The 21,634-nt window shown below is 44.6% G+C and overlaps 1 pseudogene; it reads left to right on the forward strand.

Moving 5' to 3' along the window:
- The first annotated feature begins 7,885 nt into the window (after positions 1–7,885).
- LOC126279274 (5S ribosomal RNA) lies at positions 7,886–8,003 on the forward strand (annotated as a pseudogene).
- The last annotated feature ends 13,631 nt before the right edge of the window (positions 8,004–21,634 follow it).

Below are 21,634 nucleotides of genomic sequence, written 5' to 3' on the forward strand. Positions count from 1 at the left end.
CTCTATTTTGGCCACCACCAATCATTTTGCTGCCCAAATAACAAACCTCATCTAATAACATAACGGTTTCGTTTCCTAATCTAAGTCACTCAGCATCAGCTGACTTGATTCGATTACATTCCATTATCATTGTTTTGCTTTTGTTGGTGCTAATCTTGTATCCTCCCTTCAACCTACTGTCCATTCCGTTCAGCTGCTCTTCCATTATCTTTGCTGTCTCTGATAGCGACAATGTCCTCAGCAAACCTCAAAGTTCTTACTTCCCCAAATTTTTCTTCGGTGTCCCTCACTGCTTGCTCAATGTACAGACTCAATAGTGTCCGCGATAGGCTACAAACCTGTATCGCTCCCGTCTCAACCTCAGCTTCCCTTTCTTGTCCTTCGATTCTATAACTACAGTCTGAGTTCTGTACTGGTTGTAAATATCCTTTCCCCTTTATTTTAATCTGCTACCTTCAGAATTTCAAAGATCATCCCCGAGGTCGGCTTCTACCAGTTTTTCCATTTTACTTCTGTAAAGAACTCGTGTTAGGATTTTGTAATCATGACTTATTAAACATAGTACAGTAAATTACACATCTGTCAGCAAATGCTTTCTTTGGAATAGCAATTATTACATTCTTGTCGAAGTCTGAAGGTACGTCTGCTGTCTCACACCAGATTGCAGAGTTTTTACATGGTTGGCTCTCCCAAGACTGTCAGTATTTTTTACAGAATGTCGTCTACTGCCGGTGTCTTATTTCGAATTAGGCTTTCCAGTGCTCTGTTAAATTCTTTTCGCAGTATCACGTCTCCCATCTTATTTTCATCTAAGTCCTCCTCCATTTCTATAATACTGCCTGAAAGTTCATCTCCCTTGTTTAGTACCTCCATATACTCCCTCCATCTTTCAGGTTTCCTTTATTTTCGTAGAAATGGTTGTCTATCTGAGCTGTTGATATTCTCTGTTCTCCAAAGCCTCTTTAACTTTCCTATAGGCGGTATCTAACTTTCCTTATATTTTCCCTCTAGCCAATCCTCTTAAGTCATTTTGCACATCTATCAATCTCTCTTTTTAGACATTTTTACTCACTTTATCCTGCTTCATTCGCTGCATTTTTATATTTTCTCCTTTCATCAGTTAAAATCATCGCTACAACGAAAAACCAATCCAAAGTCGCAAATTTTACTTTTTCTGCTTACTCGATGTGTAGCTCCAGGCCGGGACCCATTTTAATATCATCGAAACATAGTACCTGTATGAGCTTTAACTGTTCGTTGACATTTTTCACACGGTTTTAACATCTTCGGAAATAACATTTTTCACCATGTTACGATGATTTGAAAATATGTCTCGGACCAGAACTAGTCATCAAGTGAATAAAAATTAAAATTTGCAACTTTGGACCTTTTCGTTGTACTTATTAACAGAAGTTACTTATCCACAGCTACTGCTCGTACGGGTTCTCAGTTCTCGGATGCTCTTTTGGTTCTCAAGAACTTTGGTTCCTTGAAGTTATCAGTTCTGCCCCATCACTGTTGGACTCACTACAGAAAAATAAACAGGTGAACTGTGAATGGTCTAGGTACGAACCAACATGACGATGAATGGAGCAGATAGACAGTCGAATTTCGCAAAGAAGATTTCATAGAAAATAGGGAGAAGAAAGGAAATAAACTGTATTTATAACACTTGTAGATTTACAGAATGCTTTCAGCAATGTTGACTTTGAATTTATAACGGTAGAATGGATAAAAGGTTATCTTTAAACGAGAATAAATGGAACTTTTACAGTTTGCCGATGACATTGTTACTCTGCCAGAGACGATTAAGACCCTGGAGATCACTTGAACGGAATGGCTACTGTTTTCAAAAGAACGTACAAGATAAATATCAATACCATCAAACGTGAGTATTGGTAATGGAATGTTGCAAAATGAAATTGGGCGATGCTAAGGAATTAAGATTTGGAAATGAGAGACAGAGTTTTCATACATGAATAGTAAAATAAATGACAATAGCCAAAATAGAGAAGACATAAAATGCAGACTGGCAAGAGCAACAAATACGTTCTGGAAAAGATAAATTCGCTAATATCAAATATAAATTTAAATATTATTGTCTGTCAGCATATGTCTACAGTGTAGACGCGTGCGGAAGTCATTGGGAAGCGTTCAAGTTTTAATTTCTTCTGCCTGTACTATGATTCCTCGAGTTTTTCAACTAACTATGTCTGTCACCTACTAAATATTGTTTCACTGTATCTTCTAACTCACAGCAGTCATCAACAAAATTATGCAAAGGGAGTGACTAAGTATTTTAATAAAGATTCAAGTCTTCGTTTTTTTGCAGTTCTTGCTCCTACTAGCTTAATGTACTTCTCCTGCAATGGTTACTGATTAAAACTGTTCGTAGAATTAATAATTCGATGAAAACACCCTAATGGTTTCCCTGCAGGCGCTTTTACGGCGCTACTTTGGGAAGCAGGGCAGCAGTTATAACGCTGCTAGGTTAACGTGACGTCGTCTGCCTCAGACTGTTGCCTCCCATAGACAGAGTTTTCCTCGCACTTCATCAGACGCGAAGCGCCGATACCGCAAACATCCTGGGAATTCAATTTCCGGTCCTAAACGGCCGGCCGAACGAAACCGAGTCCCACATACGAAGCGTAAAAATCTGTGAGCAGAATGTCGTACACACACACACACACACACACACACACACGCACACACACATTGTACTGATACTGCAGTGTAGTATGCAACTTCTTCGTACGGAAACGACCTCGAGTATTATTCTTCTATAATAATCACTTGTGAAGACAATACAGAAATAGTGCCACCACTGAATTTAAAAACACACGATCACGTGAGAATCAGATGTGTTAGCATAGTCATATAGCTGTATTCATCAGTATGAGGGTTCGTCGGGCGAGCGTCTTACAAGGGAACCGTCAGACCTGTTAACCAAGGATTTTGATGAGTCGTAGCCGATTCCCGGGTTCCCGGGTTCCATTCCTGGCGGGGTCAGGGATTTTCTCTGCCTCGTGATGGCTGGGTGTTGTGTGATGTCCTTAGGTTAGTTAGGTTTAAGTAGTTCTAAGTTCTAGGGGACTGATGACCATAGATGTTAAGTCCCATAGAGCTCAGAGCCAACCTATGAGTCGTACGTATGTTGTAGTGGAACCTGTGCTGAGTACCCGGCTAGCTTCCGAAAAAATCTGTTTTGAAGTTTTACACGTACATCCTATACCTATAACAGCAGTCACGTTTTGATCGAGCAAGCGTAACGCAGCGCCTCAGTTTCATACTTACCACGCTAGTAATACGGGTTCTAATCCTGCCTGTGTACTTTTCTATTTTTTCTCAGAGTACAGAATATCATAAAACAGTATATGAAATTGCGCAAGGATTCCGGATACAGAAGAAACGTACCACTTATTTTGAATTCGATTATGTAATAACCAATCCGCAGCTACGGACGTGCACTTTGCATTTCATGAAGAGGCGGCTTTTCTTACGGGAATACTGCTCTCACAGTTCAGTGGCTGTGCAGGGAGACGGCGATCCGACCGCTATGAAATACTTACCATCCGATTTCTCTAAAACTATTTGGTGAAAATAAGTAGCTTTTGATTATCTTACAGTCTCACACTATCACTGGATAAAGAATTGAATTTCTTTTTTGTTATCCATCTTAGTTACTGCGCTACATCAAATGAAGTAAAATGTAATACGAAATTTTAATGAGTTCGCAGAGGTAAAAACGTGACGTGTAAACTTTGTGTATGGTTGATTTTATAACATACACTGCAGTGATCCATACACTTAGCAAAAAAAGGTTCGAATTACCCCAGTTCCCAGAACTCCTGAATAAAGACCTCGAGCAATAGCAGCGCCTATTAGACGGAGGTGGACCAATAGCCGATCAGTTGCAGTCATTCCACCAAGAAGGAGGTAAATGGCTCGTGTTGTCTGTATATCAACCATGCCTGGGCGGCCACTGCCGCGGTTCTATCGCGTCCGTATTGTTATTTTGTGCCAGTAAGGTTCTCAACAAGGGAAGTGTCCAGGCGTCTCGGAGTGAACCAAAGCAATGTTGTTCGGACATGGAGGAGATACAGAGAGACAGGAACTGTCGATGACACGCCTCGCTCAGGCCACCAAAGGGCAAATACTGCAGTGAATGACCGCTACCTATGGATTATGGCTCGGAGTAACCATGACAGCAACGCCACCATGTTGAATAATGCTTTTCGTGCAGCCACAGGACGTCGTGTTACGACTCTAACTGTGTTCAATAGGCCGCATGATGCGCAACTTCCTTCAGGATAACAACATCGCTCGATTAGAGAGACCAATGTGAGAACCCTATCGAACATGCCTGTGATAGATTGGAAAAGGCTGTTTATGGACGAAGTGATCCACCAACCACACTGAGGGATCTACGCCGAATAGCCGTTGAGGAGTGGGATAATCTGGACCAACAGTGACTTGATGAACTTGTGGATAGTATGCCACGACGAATATATGCATGCACCAATGCAAAAGGACGTGCTACTGGGTATTAGAGGTACCGGTGTGTACAGAAATCTGGACCAGCACCACTGAATTTCTCGCTGTATGTTGGTACAACATGCAATGTGTACGGAATTTATATTTACGTTGATCTCTATTCCAATTTTCTGTACATGTTCCGGAACTCTCGGAACCGAGGTTATGCAAAACTTTTTTGATTACATATGGGAACTTTCTGGCTGCTAAAAGATACTTATCACCCGCTTTTAGGAAAACTATTAGGTGAGAAATTTGGTTGTTGCACATTTTACACACCCTAGTGTCTAATGTCTTCACTTGATAAATGACTGAATTTCTTTTCGTTACGTATTGTAGTTATTTAAAACGTTCTGTTCTCAAATGGGGGGGGGGGGGGAGGCGGGGGGAAGGCAGATTATGTAAAACTCCTGTAGTGCATGAAAATCACCACCTTAATTTATCTCTGTGTCGTATTAACCCTATCCTGAAAGCTTTAAACTGGCAGTCAAGCAGTCGAGCTGGAACCTGGTGATCGTCACCACTGGACACAGTTGCACTCCTTTGATATTGCAGTGTGTCTTGGTATCGGCCCGCTATGTAATGTTCGCCGCGAGGTGCAGCGCTAAAGTTTTCTGGAGGAAAGCGTGGACTGGGGAACAGCTGTGGACGGGCAAGTGAATCTGGCGGTTCACCACCAACCACACTGCAGTGCTTCGTCGAAGATGATTTTACGGCAGGCAGAAGGTGGTGTGGTGCCGAAGTATACTTTAAAACTTGTAGTACACAGAAGTGAAGGCCGAGTAACGCTATGACGTCCTATTAAGGGAGAACGGAAGGATGAAGGTCGAAAAAACTCGAATTTTTTTTATTACGGAATTAATGAACGAATTCCAAAAGTAACGTTTGAAACCGAGAGTGCACACCTAAAACACCTCTGCCACAAGTGTTTACCGACGCCATCACCTATATTTATACAGATTTGAGTAAACGTGGTTTGCTGGAGCGCTGTTTGGGTGGTTTTACTCAAAGTGTGAACGAAACTTCGAATAGTATCATTTTTAGACACGCTCCGAAAATAACATGCAGCCGAAGCGAAATTGTCAAGATTGTTCCAAATTAGGCCGTTTATCCATTCAATGTAAGCCATAATGCATCAATGCACGTGGCAAATGCCCTTCAAGTCAAAATCGGCGATGAAACACGCCTACTCAGCGAAGGTAGAAACGTCAGCGGCTATAGGCTGATCTACAAAAGGGGCTATGAGTACGAAAATGGGGGCTTATCATGTCAAAGCAGCAGAAAGCGGTCATCCACTAAACGGGGCGATAGTTATTACCATCCATCGATGATATGCCGCAAAGTTTTAACTTTTGTCCCCTTTTTTTTATAAATGCTTGTCAAACTTTAAGGGCGTTGCTCTCGAAACCATGTTTTTCGGCATGGTTGTTGCCGCCCACGCTACAGTCTTCGCCGCGCGGGATTAGCCGAGCGGTCTACGGCGCTGCAGTCATGGTCTGTGCGGCTGGTTCCCGTCGAAGGATCGAGTCCTCCCTCGCGCATGGGTGTGTGTGTTTGTCCTTCGGATAATTTAGGTTAATTAGTGTGTAAGCTTAGGGACTCATGACCTTAGCAGTTAAGTCCCATAAGATTTCACACTCATTTGAACATTTTTGAGCTACAATCTTCATCCGATGTTAATGACTTTTGGTCTCCCTTCAAGGAGACTGAATTCCCTTCAGTTCATTTTTTTTCGCAAATCCCAACGATGGGCTAAAACTAAATTTGTAAGGATGAGGGTGGCATGTTAATTTAATGTTTCAGATAGTCACAACGGAGATACGCCGACAACTGTGGATATACCTCTATCACAGTCGCCTCTCGAAAGTCCCAGTTACATAGTGAAGATATTAATTCTTGTAAATAACAGATTTCAGCTATCAGTCGTCCTTTTGAATTTTGTTGGTACAGCTAGATTTCAGCTAGAAACTAGCCATTCACAATGCACTACCATTTTTTATCAATGCGTGTAATGCCTGTTCGTCGGGCTTCATCCACAGTTCATTGAATACTAGTATTCATTGAATACAGGCATTACATTCATTGATAAAAAATGATAGTGCATTGAGAATGGCTAGTTTCTAGCTGAAATCTAGATCTGCCAATAAAATTTCAAAAGGATGACTGATAGCAGAAATCTATTATTTACAAGTCAATATAACAGTCGCTGCGTGCAACAGACTTCGGAATGAAAGGTAACCTGATGATATTCGTTTCAATAAAAATATACTAATAAAAACTTCAATGTATATTTTATTCATTGCAGCAAACGCCATTTGTCTTCTAAAGTCCACTACGAAGAAAAAACATCTGGACTCTGAGTAATATTTTGATCGGTCACCCTGCCGTTTGGTTCGAATCCTGCCTCGGGCATGGGTGTGTGTGATGTCCGTAGCTTAGTTAGGTTTAAGTAGTTCTAAGTTCTAGGAGACTGATGACCTAAGATGTTTAGTCCCATAGTGCTCAGAGAGCCACCCTGCCGTTTCTGATTGAGCCGTCGTGTTGAACGGAGAGGCCGTGCTCGTCTTGAAAGATGTCCCTCGTTGCAGCGGGTCGAGTTCTCCCTTGTAAGTTCAAAAACCGGTTCTGAGCAATATGGGACTCAAGAGGTCATTAGTCCCCTAGAACTTAGAACTAGTTAAGCCTAACTAACCTAAGGACATCACACAATCCATGCCCGAGGCAGGATTCGAACCTGCGACCGTGGCGGTCTCGCAGTTCCAGACTGCAGCGCCTAGAACCGCACGGCCACTTCGGCCAGCTTGCGGCGTCATTTTTGTAGGTTGCCAAAAGTGGAATACGATCAGTGCAAGGCGGATTCAGTTGCTGTTGTACCCTGATGCAAAGTTATTATATGTGGCGGAATAGAATTGAGCTGTGCTTTGGTACGATGTAGGTAAGCATCTGCAAGCTTGTAAAACTTCATTCGTTGCCTGTGCTTTAATTTTGTACTATGTTTTGCCCTACTACTAACCAGACTCAGCCTTATTAGCCCACACCGAGCGAGGTGACGCAGTGGTTAGCACACTGGACTCGCATTCGGGAGGACGACGGTTCAATCCCGCGTCCGGCCATCATGATTTAGGTTTTCCGTGATTTCCCTAAATCTCTCCAGGCAAATGCCGGGATGGTTCCTTTGAAAGGGCACAGCCGACTTCCTTCGCCATCCTCCCCTAATCCGATGAGATCGATGACCTCGCAGTTTGGTCTCTTCCCCCAAACAACCCAACCCAACCCGTTATTAGTCATATGCGAATTTGTTATGTCAATGGGCTCGTTGCTTTTCAAAATAGATGTTCTATTTGCACATGCGGGCAACGGCCTTGCCGCAGTGGGTACACCGGTTTCCGTCAGATCACCGAAGTCAAGCGCTGTTGGGCGCGGTCGCCACTTGGATGGGTGACCATCCGGGCCGCCATGAGCTGTTGCCATTTTTCGAGGTGCACTCAGCCTCGTGATGCCAACTGAGGAGCTACACGACTGAATAGTAGCGGCTCCGGTCAAACGAAACCATCTTAACAACCGGGAGAGCGGTGCGCTGACCACAGCCCCCCCCTCCCCTATCCGCATCCTCAGCTGAGGATGACACGGCGCTCGGATGGTCCCGATAGGCCACTTGTGGCCTGAAGACGGAGTGCAGATTTGCATATGCGTGTTAAGGTTTCCTTAAGTTTTTTTGTAATTTCTATTTCATTGAGTTGTTTTAAGTGAGTCGAGTTTACGGTAACACATCCTTGTTTAATAACATTAAAGTTGCAATCACTGGCGCATTAGCTTATCATGGCAACCAATCAGTAGTTATTTGGAAGTATGGTGTCTCTTCTTCTGAAGATGTCCGGAAGGAGAGACACCACACATTCACTGTAATGTGATAGGCCTAACTGGGCAATGAAGCCATCTTCTTCATTGCGGATGCGCAAATACATCCGACCTCCTGTGGGAATCTCGGAATGGCGAACATGCAGGAAATGGGCTGTGGGTAGATGGCACTCACTGGGAGTTTGGGTCGGCCATGAGGTGAGCCGAAATAGTACGTGCAGTTGCGATAATGCTGTGTCTAGGATGGCGCAGTGGTTACCGCACCTGCCTAGTAAGCGACAGATCCCGGGTTCGAATCCCGGTCCGGTACGTGTTTTCACTAGTCGCCGCCGATTGCTCGCAATGTCCCAATGGAGCTGACAACAGTGACCCCTCCCATTTCATTTCCTTTCTTCTCCTCTCCCCCTAACTGGACGGCTATTGCTACAGTATGCTGCTTGTTTCGAGTACAGCAACTGCTGAGTAATTTTGGGGCGCCATTAACTGATGTAGTGTGCATTTAATTAATACTGGGTTCTTAATTTATGAAAATATTTTGTTAGTTATAGTTACTTCCGTCGTGTTACTATCCCAAGCTCTAAACCGGTTGTGGGCTGGTGAAATCATTATGTTTGTTGTTACGTGTGTGACCGTTTGTTGTTTTGGAGGTTTCAAAAAAATGATTCAAATGGCTCTCAGCACTATGGGACTAAACATCGGAGGTCCTCAGTACCCTAGAACTTAGAACTACTTAAACCTAACTAACCTAAGGACATCACACACATCCATGCCCGAGTCAGGATTCGAACCTGCGACCGTAGCGGTCGCGCAGTTCCCGACTGAAGCACCTACAACCGATCGGCCACTGCGGCCGACTTGGAGGTTTCCTATACCAGCCTCTTATCAGTACGTTCGTAAAAAGGCAGGCAGCCGCTGTCGGCATAATGTGGGGCCGGGGGGCATGTTGTGACAATTTGTGCCAGCCTTTGAAATAAACTATGTTTTTTAGTTTACATATATTTATTTTGTGTAAAATATTGTAATAAAGTGTTGTGAATTTAAAATTATTGCTTCTTCTGGTTTATGTTCCTAAGGACTCCAGAGTTTCAACATAATTGCGTCCTTTTTCTTGCGTTCGTAACTGTTCTTGGGCTGTAGTCTTAAGCAAGTTTCACATTTTCATGCTCTATTTTGTTTTTCGGCTGGACTCGACAGCGTTCGGATGTTGCCATGACACAACGGTCAAAGCTTCTGTCACGGGCTACTTCTAAAGACGCTGGAACGAATTTTTTTCTGCAACCGTAAACTACCCAAGAGGTAACTAACCAGATCCACAACGTCTGATGATGTCTCCATCAGCAACGAGCGACGAAACAACAGGCGGAAAGGAGAGGTTGGTTTGAAAGGTTCTCGGAATCACCACGAGAGGTGAGCGCTAGCGCAACGACTTGTTCACGTGATATTCATTGGACTGCTACCTGTAGACACGTGCCACGTCAGGGCTCTTGGAACTGAGCTGTGGCGGTGACGTGGCTCTGTTGTTCCCGCGTAGTGATTGGCGAACATAGAAAACATCGACATTCGGGCAGTGATTAAGTACTTCTAATAATTTCCGGGTATGCAGCCGGATCCCGTCGACATTCTGCCACGATATTTCGGCCCAGAGACGTCCGGCCATCATCAGGTGAGTACACAACTACTGAAGAGCCCAGGTGCAGTCGCGGTATTTATACCGATTCTCGCGCACGTGTTGACATGCGCGGCATAGCCGAGTTGTACGTGCTGCCCTCGGTGGTGAAAGTAAAAGATCATCTAGTCATTGAGTATCGAATGACGCTGTCTATTCCGCTGTGAATGTATAATTTTAATAACAGGATTCCAAGTTTTATCCAGTTGAAATCCGTTGTCACGATTTATAAGATTATCGGCAAGACGTATTTCCACTGATTCCTTGATTACGGAATCCCAAAATCCGGAAACCGGAGCTAAAATTTTTGTTCCATTGTATTCCATTGAATGTCCCAATGAAATACAGTGCTCTGCTACTGCCGATTTTGACGGTTGCCGCAGACGGGTGTATCTTTCATGTTCTGTATATCGTTCATGGACAGTTCTTGTCGTCTGGCCAATATATGCAGAGCCACATTCACAGGGAATTTTGTAGACGCCTGCTTTCTTCAGTTGTAAATCGTCTTTAACGGATCCAACCAGGACACGGTTCTTTGCTGGTGGACGGAAGATAACCTTGATTTTATTCTTCTTCAGTAGTCGGCCTATTTTCGACGACACATTCCCGGCGTATGGAAGAAACGCAGTTGATTTAAAGTCGTCATCAGCGTCCTCAGTGCGCTGCTTCTTGTTATGACAGTTGCGCATGGCCTTTCTTATTTGGCGTGAAGTGTAGCCATTCTCTTTAAAAACCTTCTCCAAGTGCTCTAATTCTGCGTGGAGGTTTTCATCGTCCGATATTATATGCGCTCGATGTATTAAGGTACTGAGAACGCCGGCTGTTTGTGCTGGGTGGTGGCAGCTTGACGCCTGGAGATACAGATCTGTGTGAGTCGGTTTCCTGTACACAGAACGTCCTAATGACCCATCATTTTTACGGCATACTAGCACGTCTAGAAATGGTAAAGTGCCATCTTTTTCAATCTCAATCGTGAATTTGATGTTCTCATGTAAAGAGTTTAAATGATGAAGGAATTTCTCCAGTTCCTGTCTGCCATGAGGCCATACAACAAAAGTATCATCTACGTACCGCCAGAAGACCGTAGGCTTTAAGACAGCAGACTCAAGTGCTTTCTCCTCAATGTCCTCCATAAAGAGATTAGCTACCACAGGGGACAAAGGGCTCCCCATGGCGACGCCGTCTGTTTGTTCAAAGAATTCGTCATTGAATAGAAAGTACGTTGAGGAGAGTATATGTTCAAACAAGGCCGTCATTTCTGCACTGAATAAGTTACCAATAAGATGTAACGATTCCATTAAAGGCACTTTGGTAAATAGTGAGACCACATCAAAGCTGACTAATAAATCCGAGCTGTTAAGCTTAACTTCCTTCAAGCGACTGACAAAATCCTCGGAATTACGTATATGGTGGCAACACTTAGCCACATACGGCTTTAGTAGTGTACTCACCTGATGATGGCCGGACGTCTCTGGGCCGAAATATCGTGGCAGAATGTCGACGGGATCCGGCTGCATACCCGGAAATTATTAGAAGAACAAATACGCCGGGAAAATTTCAGAAGTCACAGTGATTAATTACTTCGTAAAGAAAGGAATAAAAGTAAAGGACGATCATGACGATTTTCAGAATAGAGTGGGGGACTCTGCTCCTTCATATTCAACTGTTGACAAATGAACAAATGAATTTATACACTCCTGGAAATGAAAAAAAGAACACATTGACACCGGTGTGTCAGACCCACCATACTTGTTCCGGACACTGCGAGAGGGCTGTACAAGCAATGATCACACGCACGGCTGACCAGGAATCGCGGTGTTGGCCGTCGAATGGCGCTAGCTGCGCAGCATTTGTGCACCGCCGCCGTCAGTGTCATCCAGTTTGCCGTGGTATACGGAGCTCCATCGCAGTCTTTAATACTGGTAGCATGCCGCGACAGCGTGGACGTGAACCGTATGTGCAGTTGACGGACTTTGAGCGAGGGCGTATAGTGGGCATGCGGGAGGCCGGGTGGACGTACCGCCGAATTGCTCAACACGTGGGGCGTGAGGTCTCCACAGTACATCGATGTTGTCGCCAGTGGTCAGCGGAAGGTGCACGTGCCCGTCGACCTGGGACCGGACCGCAGCGACGCACGGATGCACGCCAAGACCGTAGGATCCTACGCAGTACCGTAGGGGACCGCACCGCCACTTCCCAGCAAATTAGGGACACTGTTGCTCCTGGGGTATCGGCGAGGACCATTCGCAACCGTCTCCATGAAGATGGGCTACGGTCCCGCACACCGTTAGGCCGTCTTCCGCTCGCGCTCAACATCGTGCAGCCCGCCTCCAGTGGTGTCGCGACAGGCGTGAATGGAGGGACGAATGGCGACGTGTCGTCTTCAGCGGTGAGAGTCGCTTCTGTCTTGGTACCAATGATGGTCGTATGCGTCCTTGGTCCCGTGCAGGTGAGCGCCACAATCAGGACTGCATACGACCGAGGCACACAGGGCCAACACCCGGCATCATGGTGTGGGGAGCGATCTCCTACACTGGCCGTACACCTCTGGTGATCGTCGAGGGGACACTGAATAGTGCACGGTACACCCAAACCGTCATCGAACCCATCGTTCTACCATTCCTAGACCGGCAAGGGAACTTGCTGTTCCAACAGGACAATGCACGTCCGCATGTATCCCGTGCCACCCAACGTGCTCTAGAAGGTGTAAGTCAACTACCCTGGCCAGCAAGACCTCCGGATCTGTCCCCCATTGAGCATGTTTGGGACTGGATGAAGCGTCGTCTCACGCGGTCTGCACGTCCAGCACGAACGCTGGTCCAACTGCGGCGCCAGGTGGAAATGGCATGGCAAGCCGTTCCACAGGACTACATCCAGCATCTCTACGATCGTCTCCATGGGAGAATAGCAGCCTGCATTGCTGCGAAAGGTGGATATACACTGTACTAGTGCCGACATTGTGCATGCTCTGTTGCCTGTGTCTATGTGCCTGTGGTTCTGTCAGTGTGATCATGTGATGTATCTGATCCCAGGAATGTGTCAATAAAGTTTCCCCTTCCTGGGACAATGAATTCACGGTGTTCTTATTTTAATTTCCAGGAGTGTATTTGGTCGAGAGAGCTTAGATGATGATCCAGTGGCCGGCCAAGATGTCATGTGGAAATGTATACGACATTTTAACTGAAGAATTATAAATGAAAAAATTATCTGCAAGATGGGTGTCGCGTCTCTTGACGGTGGATCAAAAACGCATGAGAATGGACAAATTGGAACAATGTTTGGGCAGTTTTAGGAGAAACGAAACAAATATTTTGCGCAAGTTTCTAGCCGCAGATGAAACTTTGGTGCTCTACTGTCCCCCAGAGGCAAACAACAGACAAGGCAGTAGAGACATGCTGATTCTCCGCCACCAAAGAAAGCAAGGACAATTCCTTCGACGGGAAAGGACATGGCATCAGCGTTCTGGGATGCCAAGGGCTTCTGTTTGTAGATTATCTCCCCACGGGGTAAAAAATTACTGGAGAATACTATGCTAACTTCCTGGACAAACTGCAAGAAAAGATATGCAACAAAGGCCAGGTTTAGCAAGGAAGAAACGATAGGCAGAAGAATGACATGTCTTGGACCTCAGTTTAAATACCAGAAGTTATCAGTCTCCACGGAGAAGCAAACATTGGCTGAACAGTATAACTGCCCAACATGGTTTAACAGTCTGCTAGAGGCGCGTTGTATTAGGGGAAGCACCTGCTGCCATTCGCTTCACAGTGGTTGTACAGTAAGACCTAATTTGTAGGGACAGAACTGTCTTACGTATTCCTACGTTTCTCTGTAATCCACACTGGCATTCCCTGTAGTCGACTTCTACCAGTTTCCCCGTTCTTCTCTAAATAACTCGTGTAGATTTTTTCCAGCTATGTCTTACTAGACTGATGATGCAGTATTACAAACATGTCAGCATCTGCTTTCTACGGAACTACGTTCTTCGTGAAGTCTGAAGGTATTTCGCCAGTCTATTCTAGACTACTGGCCATTAAAATGACGTGCTACAGACGCGAAATTTAACCGACAGGAAGAAGATGCTATGATTTGCAAATGATAAGCTTCTCAGAGCATTCACACAAGGTTGGCGCCGGTGGCAACACCTACAAAGGGCTGACAGGAGGAACGTTTCCAACCGATTTCTCGTACAAAAACAGCAGTTTACCGGCGTTGCCTGATGAAACGTTGTTGTGATGCCTCGTGGAAGGAGGAGAAATGCATACCATCACGTTTCCGACTTTGATAAAGGTCGAATTGTAACCTATTGCTATGACGGTTCATCGTATCGCGACATTGCTCCTCACGTTGGTCGAGATCCAATGACTGTTAGCAGAATATGCGATCGGTGGGCTCAGGAGGGTAATACGGAACGCCGTGCAGGATCCCAACAGCCTCGTATCGCTAGCAGTCGAGATCACAGGCATCTTAACCGCATGGCTGTAACGGATCGTGCAGCCATGTCTCGATCCCTGAGTCAACAGATGGGAACTTTCGCAAGATAACCATCTGCACGAACAGTTCGACGAAGTTTGCAGCAGCATGGACAATCAGCTCTGAGACCTTGGCTGCGGTTACCCTTGACGCTGCATCACAGACAGGAGCGCCTGCGATGGTGTACTCAACGACGAACCTGGGCCCACGAATGGCAAAACGCCACTTTTTCGGATCAATTCAGGTTCTGTTTACAGCATCACGATGGTCGCATCCGTGTTTGGCGATATCGTGGTGAACGTACATTGGAAGCGAATATTCGTCATCGCCACACTGTCGTATCACCCGGCGTGATGGTATGGGGTGCCAATGGTTACACGTCTCGGTCACCTCTTGTTACCACTGACGGCACACTGAACAGTGCACGTTACATTTCAGATGTGTTACGACCCGTGGCTCTACCCTCCATTCGATCCCTACGAAACCCTACATTTCAGCAGGATAATGCACGACCGCATGTTGCAGGTCCTGTACGGGCCTTTCTGGGTACAGAAAATGTTCGACTGCCGCCCTGGCCAGCACATTTCGAGATCTCTCACCAACTGAAAACATCTGCTCAATGGTAGCCGAGTAACTGGCTCGTCACAATACGCCAGTCAATACTCTTGATGAACTGCATGGGCAGCTGTACCTGTACACGCCATCCAATCTCTGTTTGACTCAATGCCCAGGCGTATCAAGGCCGTTATTATGGCCAGAGGTGGTTGTTTTTGGTACTGATTTCTCAGGATCTATGCACCCAAATTAGGTGAAAATGTAATCACATGTCAGTTCCAGTATAATATATTTATCCAACGAATACCCGTTTATCATCTGCATTTCTTCTTGGTGTAGTAATTTCAATCACCAGTAGTGTAACTTGCATTCCAGGTGGACTGCAGCGTGACTTCATCTAATGCAGGCGAGTGAATGAACTTCCTTACAGGTACTCGTGCTTTAAAAAACATCCCAAAGACTGCCCAATAATTTGCCGTAGATGAGAGAAGTGGCTGAGAAAGTGGGCAACAGGGAGCCTTTCAGTGTTAGTGCGTAATGGGGAAGAATAAAAAGTCTTGTTACTCGGAGTGACTCGGGGGGGGAGTAAGCCTTGAGCGTCAGCCATTAGCGAGGCACTCTGTGCAGACGAGCTCTGAGCTCTGCAAGCACAGGGCGACTGGGGGGGAGGAGGCTGCCGGTAGTTCGCTAAAGAAGCAGTCTGTCTCCAGGGACACGGATGCCGAGGTCTCGGAGCCAGACCTGCCACACACAAGGCTGAGAGGTCAAGTGCTTTGCCTTCACATCTTCATTTAAGTGAGTACTCTGCAATTAACTTTACAACTCGTGGAAAAACTGCAAGACACCATTTTCGAATAATATTTCTACCATTGCGCTCTCGAATAGGTTGTGGGAACAATTACCTTCCCATTGCTGATTACTCTTATTTTATTGTAATCCTAGCTGAGAAATCCGGAGTTCTCAGGGTATTTATTTATTCCAGTTTTCTTTTATTCCATCTTCTACTCTCTTCTCTCTGTGTCCATGTCCGCCTCCCCCTCCCCCTCCCCCCCGCCCCCTCTGACAGTTCTGACTTCTCTGTCCATCTCCTACAGCCCCTTTCACTGCCTTTCTCCCCATCTCCTGCACCCTCTCTCTATAGCCCTTCTCTCCTACCCCTCTCACTGTGCACAATCTCCCTCTCTGTCCATCTCTCTCTCTCTCTCTCTATCCACCTCACACTGCCCCTTCTCTGTTCATACTCTATCACCACCACCTCCACCCCAGTGGCAAGTTGGTGGTCTTTCAGCCACAGTACTTGTTTTCAGATAGTATGTTATATGTGTGTCGAGTTCAGTTGAATCGATTCAAGAAATTACAAGTGAACCTCCCCATTGCACCCTCCCTCAGATTTAGTTATAAGTTGGCACAGTGGATAGGCCTAGAAAAACTGAACACAGATCAATCGAGAAAACAGAAAGAAGTTGTCTGGAACTATGAAAAATAAGCAGAATATACAAACTGAGTAATCCATGGGCAATACAGGCAACATCTAGGATGCTGTAAGCTCAGGAGCGCCGTGGTCTCGTGGTTAGCGTGAGCAGCTGCGAAACGAGAGGTTCAAGTCTTCCCTCGTGTGAAAAGTTTGCTTTTTTTATTTTCGCAAAGTTATGATCTGTCCGTTCGTTCATTCACGTCTCTGATCACTGTAATAAGTTTAGTGTCTGTATTTTGCTACCACACCGCAAAACCGTGCGATTAATAGACGGTTCTCCAATGGGAACCGAAAACATTTGATCGCAAGGTCATAGGTCAATCGATTTCTCCACAGGAAAACATGTCTGATATATTATATCTACATCTACATCCATACTCCGCAAGCAAACTGACGGTGCGTGGCGGAGGGTACCTTGACTACCTCTATCGGTTCTCCCTTCTATTCCAGCTTCGTATTGTTCGTGGAAAGAAAGATTGTCGGTATGCCTCTGTGGATGGTATCAGAATGTGTTCCTGGCGGTATGCCAGAGGATGTGTGCAGCTGGCCAGAGGGAAGAAGGATGAGATGACAGATATCGCTTTCTTGTATGTCTTTTTTTCCATTTGCTACACATTTCGCAATTGCTTTTAAACTAACTTCCCAATGACCTCGAAAACAGCAACTTTAACCATATCTCTGAACTGGACGACAATGCAATTCGTTTCCTTGTGTTGTGGCGGAGAGTACTTTGTTTACCACTGTCATTTCCTCATCATTATAAGCATAGGTCAGGACTAAATTACAGTGCAGTATTAATTCGCTTTCTTGTCTCGTGTGTTGTGGAGGCTATTTTGTACACCACTGCCGTTTTCCCCTTTTCTTCTTCCTATCGCGAATGGTTTGCAGGAGGAACAATTGTTGGTAAACCTCCATGCGAGCTCAAATCTCTGTTTTATGTTCCCCGTCCTTTAGTCAGATAAACATTAGAGGAAGTAGTATATTAGTAGAGTCACTTGAGGAGAAACTAAAATAAGCCTGAAATTTGCCACAAGTCTATTGCTATCTCATGAAAATGTTTGAAATCATGTTAATAGTTTCACACAAACAAGACTACAAAGCAGAAAGTGATTTTTTAAATAAAAATTAATTTTTAATATACTCGTACCACGTTTTCAAATGGGCTAAAAAGTATAAAATTTTCCTAGCCCCATTCAGATCCCTAACACCATATAGACAGTCCTTGAAAATTTATGCCTGTGAATTTCTAATGGAAATGTAAGCACTTGCAAGGTATGAAACGAAACGTGTGGTGCATGCAGTGAGTTACTAATGGATTGAAAGGTCCGTATTGGTTAAAAATACTCTTGGTTGCAATTTATGTTTTTTATTTTTCGTCAACGCGTTTCGCCTTATTTGGGCATCTTCAGGTTATCTTTTCTAGGTGGACGCGAGATGCACCAAGATCTGCATAGCGCATTCCCGTTCACAGGAGCGAGTGACAGAGTAAGATGGGGGCTTACTCTGTCACTCGCTCCTGTGAACGGGAACGCGTTATGCTGATCTTGGTGCCTCTCGCGTCCATCTGGAAAAGATAACCTGAAGATGCCTAAATAAGGCGAAACGTGTCGTCGAAAAATAAATTGCAACCAAGGCTGTTTTTACCGAATACATTTTTTTCCACTGTCAAGTCAATGTAGTCACTTTGCAAGCAGCTATGAATACCTGCGATGCGCTGGTTTTCCGCCGACATGAACTCAGTGACAGCTCTCTGACGGGAATGCTCGTCCCTTAGAGACGCTATTTTGAAGACGACGTATAGCTCCGCCACTTATCGGAACTTCATGATACTACGGGAGCTGAAGCGGGGATATTTCACGGCGTCCCACAAGAAATTTCGAATTTCTTTCAACCGAAACTGGCCGAGAAAAAAATTTACTGCATTGCTTTTTGAACACCTATCACAGCTTTAATTGACAAACCATATGTGGTTTAAAAAGTAAAGGAATTAGTGGAGTCGAACTTTGGAGTCCGCATTTACATTGCTCGACGTTTACCAGTAGTCACGAGCGGATGCAGCACCAGAACAGAGAAACCGGAAGACCGTACTTCGTCCGGAAACTTCATCTTACAATGCTGACATTTCATGTAGAAGACTGAATGCAGAGTTCTGAGAGACTGCCCGTCTTATTGGCGCCTTACGTGGCCGACTCGGAGCTGGTCTCTGTCGCGGTAAGGCTTTATGACAAAGATTGTACATTCACGCCTCACTGGCTCCCGCTGATGTTCAGAGTGAAATATGGGGTGCGATATTAGGAAGAGTTTCTCGTCTCCTTAGCGGATCCAATATCGCGTGACGGATGGCGTTCATTTGGAGCACGCAGTACAGTAAATGCAAAGTGTGACTTATATGCTTTGTTCACGAGACCTGCAGCAGCCCAAAGCCATTTATCTCTCTTCTACGTCTGTCTTTGTACCTGATATGAAATGTTTTCAATGGTGCAGTCGCACTTCCTTATTGCTAATTTCTCAAGAAATTGACCACCGATGACATTCCGGAATGCTTAAGTTTTTGGAGCAAAAATTTTACGTTTTCTTTGTTAAAAGTCTATTTATGACAGGAATGTTGGAAAAAAATTAACTCTTGTTTAGGATTTTTTGGTATTCTCCTGATTTGCAAATACGAGGCAGTGTACATGCGCTACCACACTGAAAGTGATATTTAGATGATTGGAGACAATGGAGCTTGTATAGAAGAAAACATAACTTTAGTTATAGCACGACACAGAACGTTAAATAATAGCGGTGAGTATATAACTGGCACTTACCTTTTTGATACTTTGCGGGACCATTACACAACAGGAGACCTCGATGTGAAATACCACATACAGTCAAGGACTTCCAGAAGGAGATCCCCAGTTGCTTAACGCATGTCTACGGTGTAATAAAGAGGGCCTGTCCTACTGTTGTACTAAAACTTTCCTCGATTTTACTGCGTCCAAACCACGCTGTCCGCCTACAATTTTTAACCACGTTCCTCCCTACATTACCAATAAGACGATTCTTTGATGCCTCAGGATGTGTTCTGTTAACCGAGCTCTTCTTTTAATAAATATGTGCTACATATTTCTCTTCTCGTCAGTTCTATCCAGTAAGTACTTACTAGTTATCCCATTCACCTATCTTCCTCAGTATCTTCAGTATTTAATAAGTTTTTTTTTCCTTCTTCGTGCATGAATTGTTTAAAGTACAGGCGTACTTCGGCACAAGGATGCACCCAACAGAAAAATACTTCAGAACATAGTTACTAACATTGAAATTTATGACAAACTATTTTATAATCCAGGCAACCGCAGCTGCTGAAAGGCATATTTTTAGAAAGAACTCCCCTTACAGCTGGTAAAATTGTTGTTACTTTTGTTGATATTCATGCCTTAACCTCTTTTCAAGATATTATCCACTCCGTTCAACAGCTCTTCCAAATCATTTTCCGTCCATGACAGAATTACTCTGTTATCGATAAACCACAAGGTTTTATTTCTACTCTCTAAACTTTGATTCTCTTCTGTAATTTCTCCTTACTTTTCTATACTGCTTGCTGAGATGAATAATATCAAGGATAAGCTACAACCCTGTTTCACACCTAGCTATCGTTCACGTCTCGTTACGTTCGATTTTTTAACTGCGGTCCGTTTCTTGTACAAGTTAGAAATAACCTTCGCTTCTTGTATTTTATACACACTGCGCTCAGAATTCCAAAGATTATACTCCAGCTAACATTGTCAAAAAGTTTTTGTAAGTTCGCAAATGCTACAAACGTAGATTCGTCATTATTAAAACTACCTTCCACAATAAGTCGTAGGTTCTGTAGTGCCTGGCGTATTCTGACATTTTTCTGGAATCCGAACTGATCTCTTTATTGAGGCGGGCTTGTGAGATTTTTCCATTCTTCTACAAATAATTTGCGTCATTAATTTGCAGCCAACATCTAACTACAGATACAAAGCAACAATGTTTGGTATGAGGGCGTCGTGGTCGCTTTCTGTAGTCAGTGCGGAGAAGGTAAAGAGCAGTCACGACAATTAAAATATTATAAGGGTGTTTCAAAAATGACCGGTATATTTGAAACGGCAATAAAAACTAAACGAGCAGCGATAGAAATACAGTTTGTTGCAATATGCTTCGGTCAACAGCACATTTTCAGGCGGACAAACTTTCGAAATTACAGTAGTTACAATTTTCAACAAGAGATGGCGCTGCCAGTGATGTGAAACATATAGAAGACAACGAAGCCTGTGGGTGCGCCATTCTGTACGTCGTGTTTCTGCTGTAAGCGTGTGCTGTTCACAACGTGCAAGTGTGCTGTGGACAACATGGTTTATTCCTTAGAACAGAGGATTTTTCTGGTGTTGCAATTCCACCGCCTAGAACACAGTGTTGTTGCAACAAGACGAAGTTTTCAACGGAGGTTTAATGTAACCAAAGGACCAAAAAGCGATACAATAAAGGATCTGTTTGAAAAATTTCAACAGACTGGGAACGTGACGGATGAACGTGCTGGAAAGGTAGGGCGACCGCGTACGGCAACCACAGAGGGCAATGCGCAGCTAGTGCAGCAGGTGATCCAACAGCGGCCTCTGGTTTCCGTTCGCCGTGTCGCAGTTGCGGTCCAAATGACGCCAACGTCCACGTATCGTCTCATGCGCCAGAGTTTACACGTCTATCCATACAAAATTCAAACGCGGCATCCCTCAGCGCCGCTACCATTGCTGCACGAGAGACATTCGCTAACGATATAGTGCACAGGATTGATGACGGCGATATGCATGTGGGCAGCATTTGGTTTACTGACGAAGCTTATTTTTACCCGGATGGCTTCGTCAATCAACAGAACTGGCGCATATGGGGAACCGAAAAGCCCCATGTTGCAGTCCCATCGTCCCTGCATCCTCAAAAAGTACTGGTCTGGGCCGCCATTTCTTCCAAAGTAATCATTGGCCCATTTTTCAGATCCGAAACGATTACTGCATCACGCTATCTGGATATTTTTCGTGAATTTGTGGCGGTACAAACTGCCTTAGACGACACTGCGAACACCT

This window comes from Schistocerca gregaria, chromosome 6 (assembly GCF_023897955.1).
Source record: "Schistocerca gregaria isolate iqSchGreg1 chromosome 6, iqSchGreg1.2, whole genome shotgun sequence".
NCBI lineage: Eukaryota > Metazoa > Arthropoda > Insecta > Orthoptera > Acrididae > Schistocerca > Schistocerca gregaria.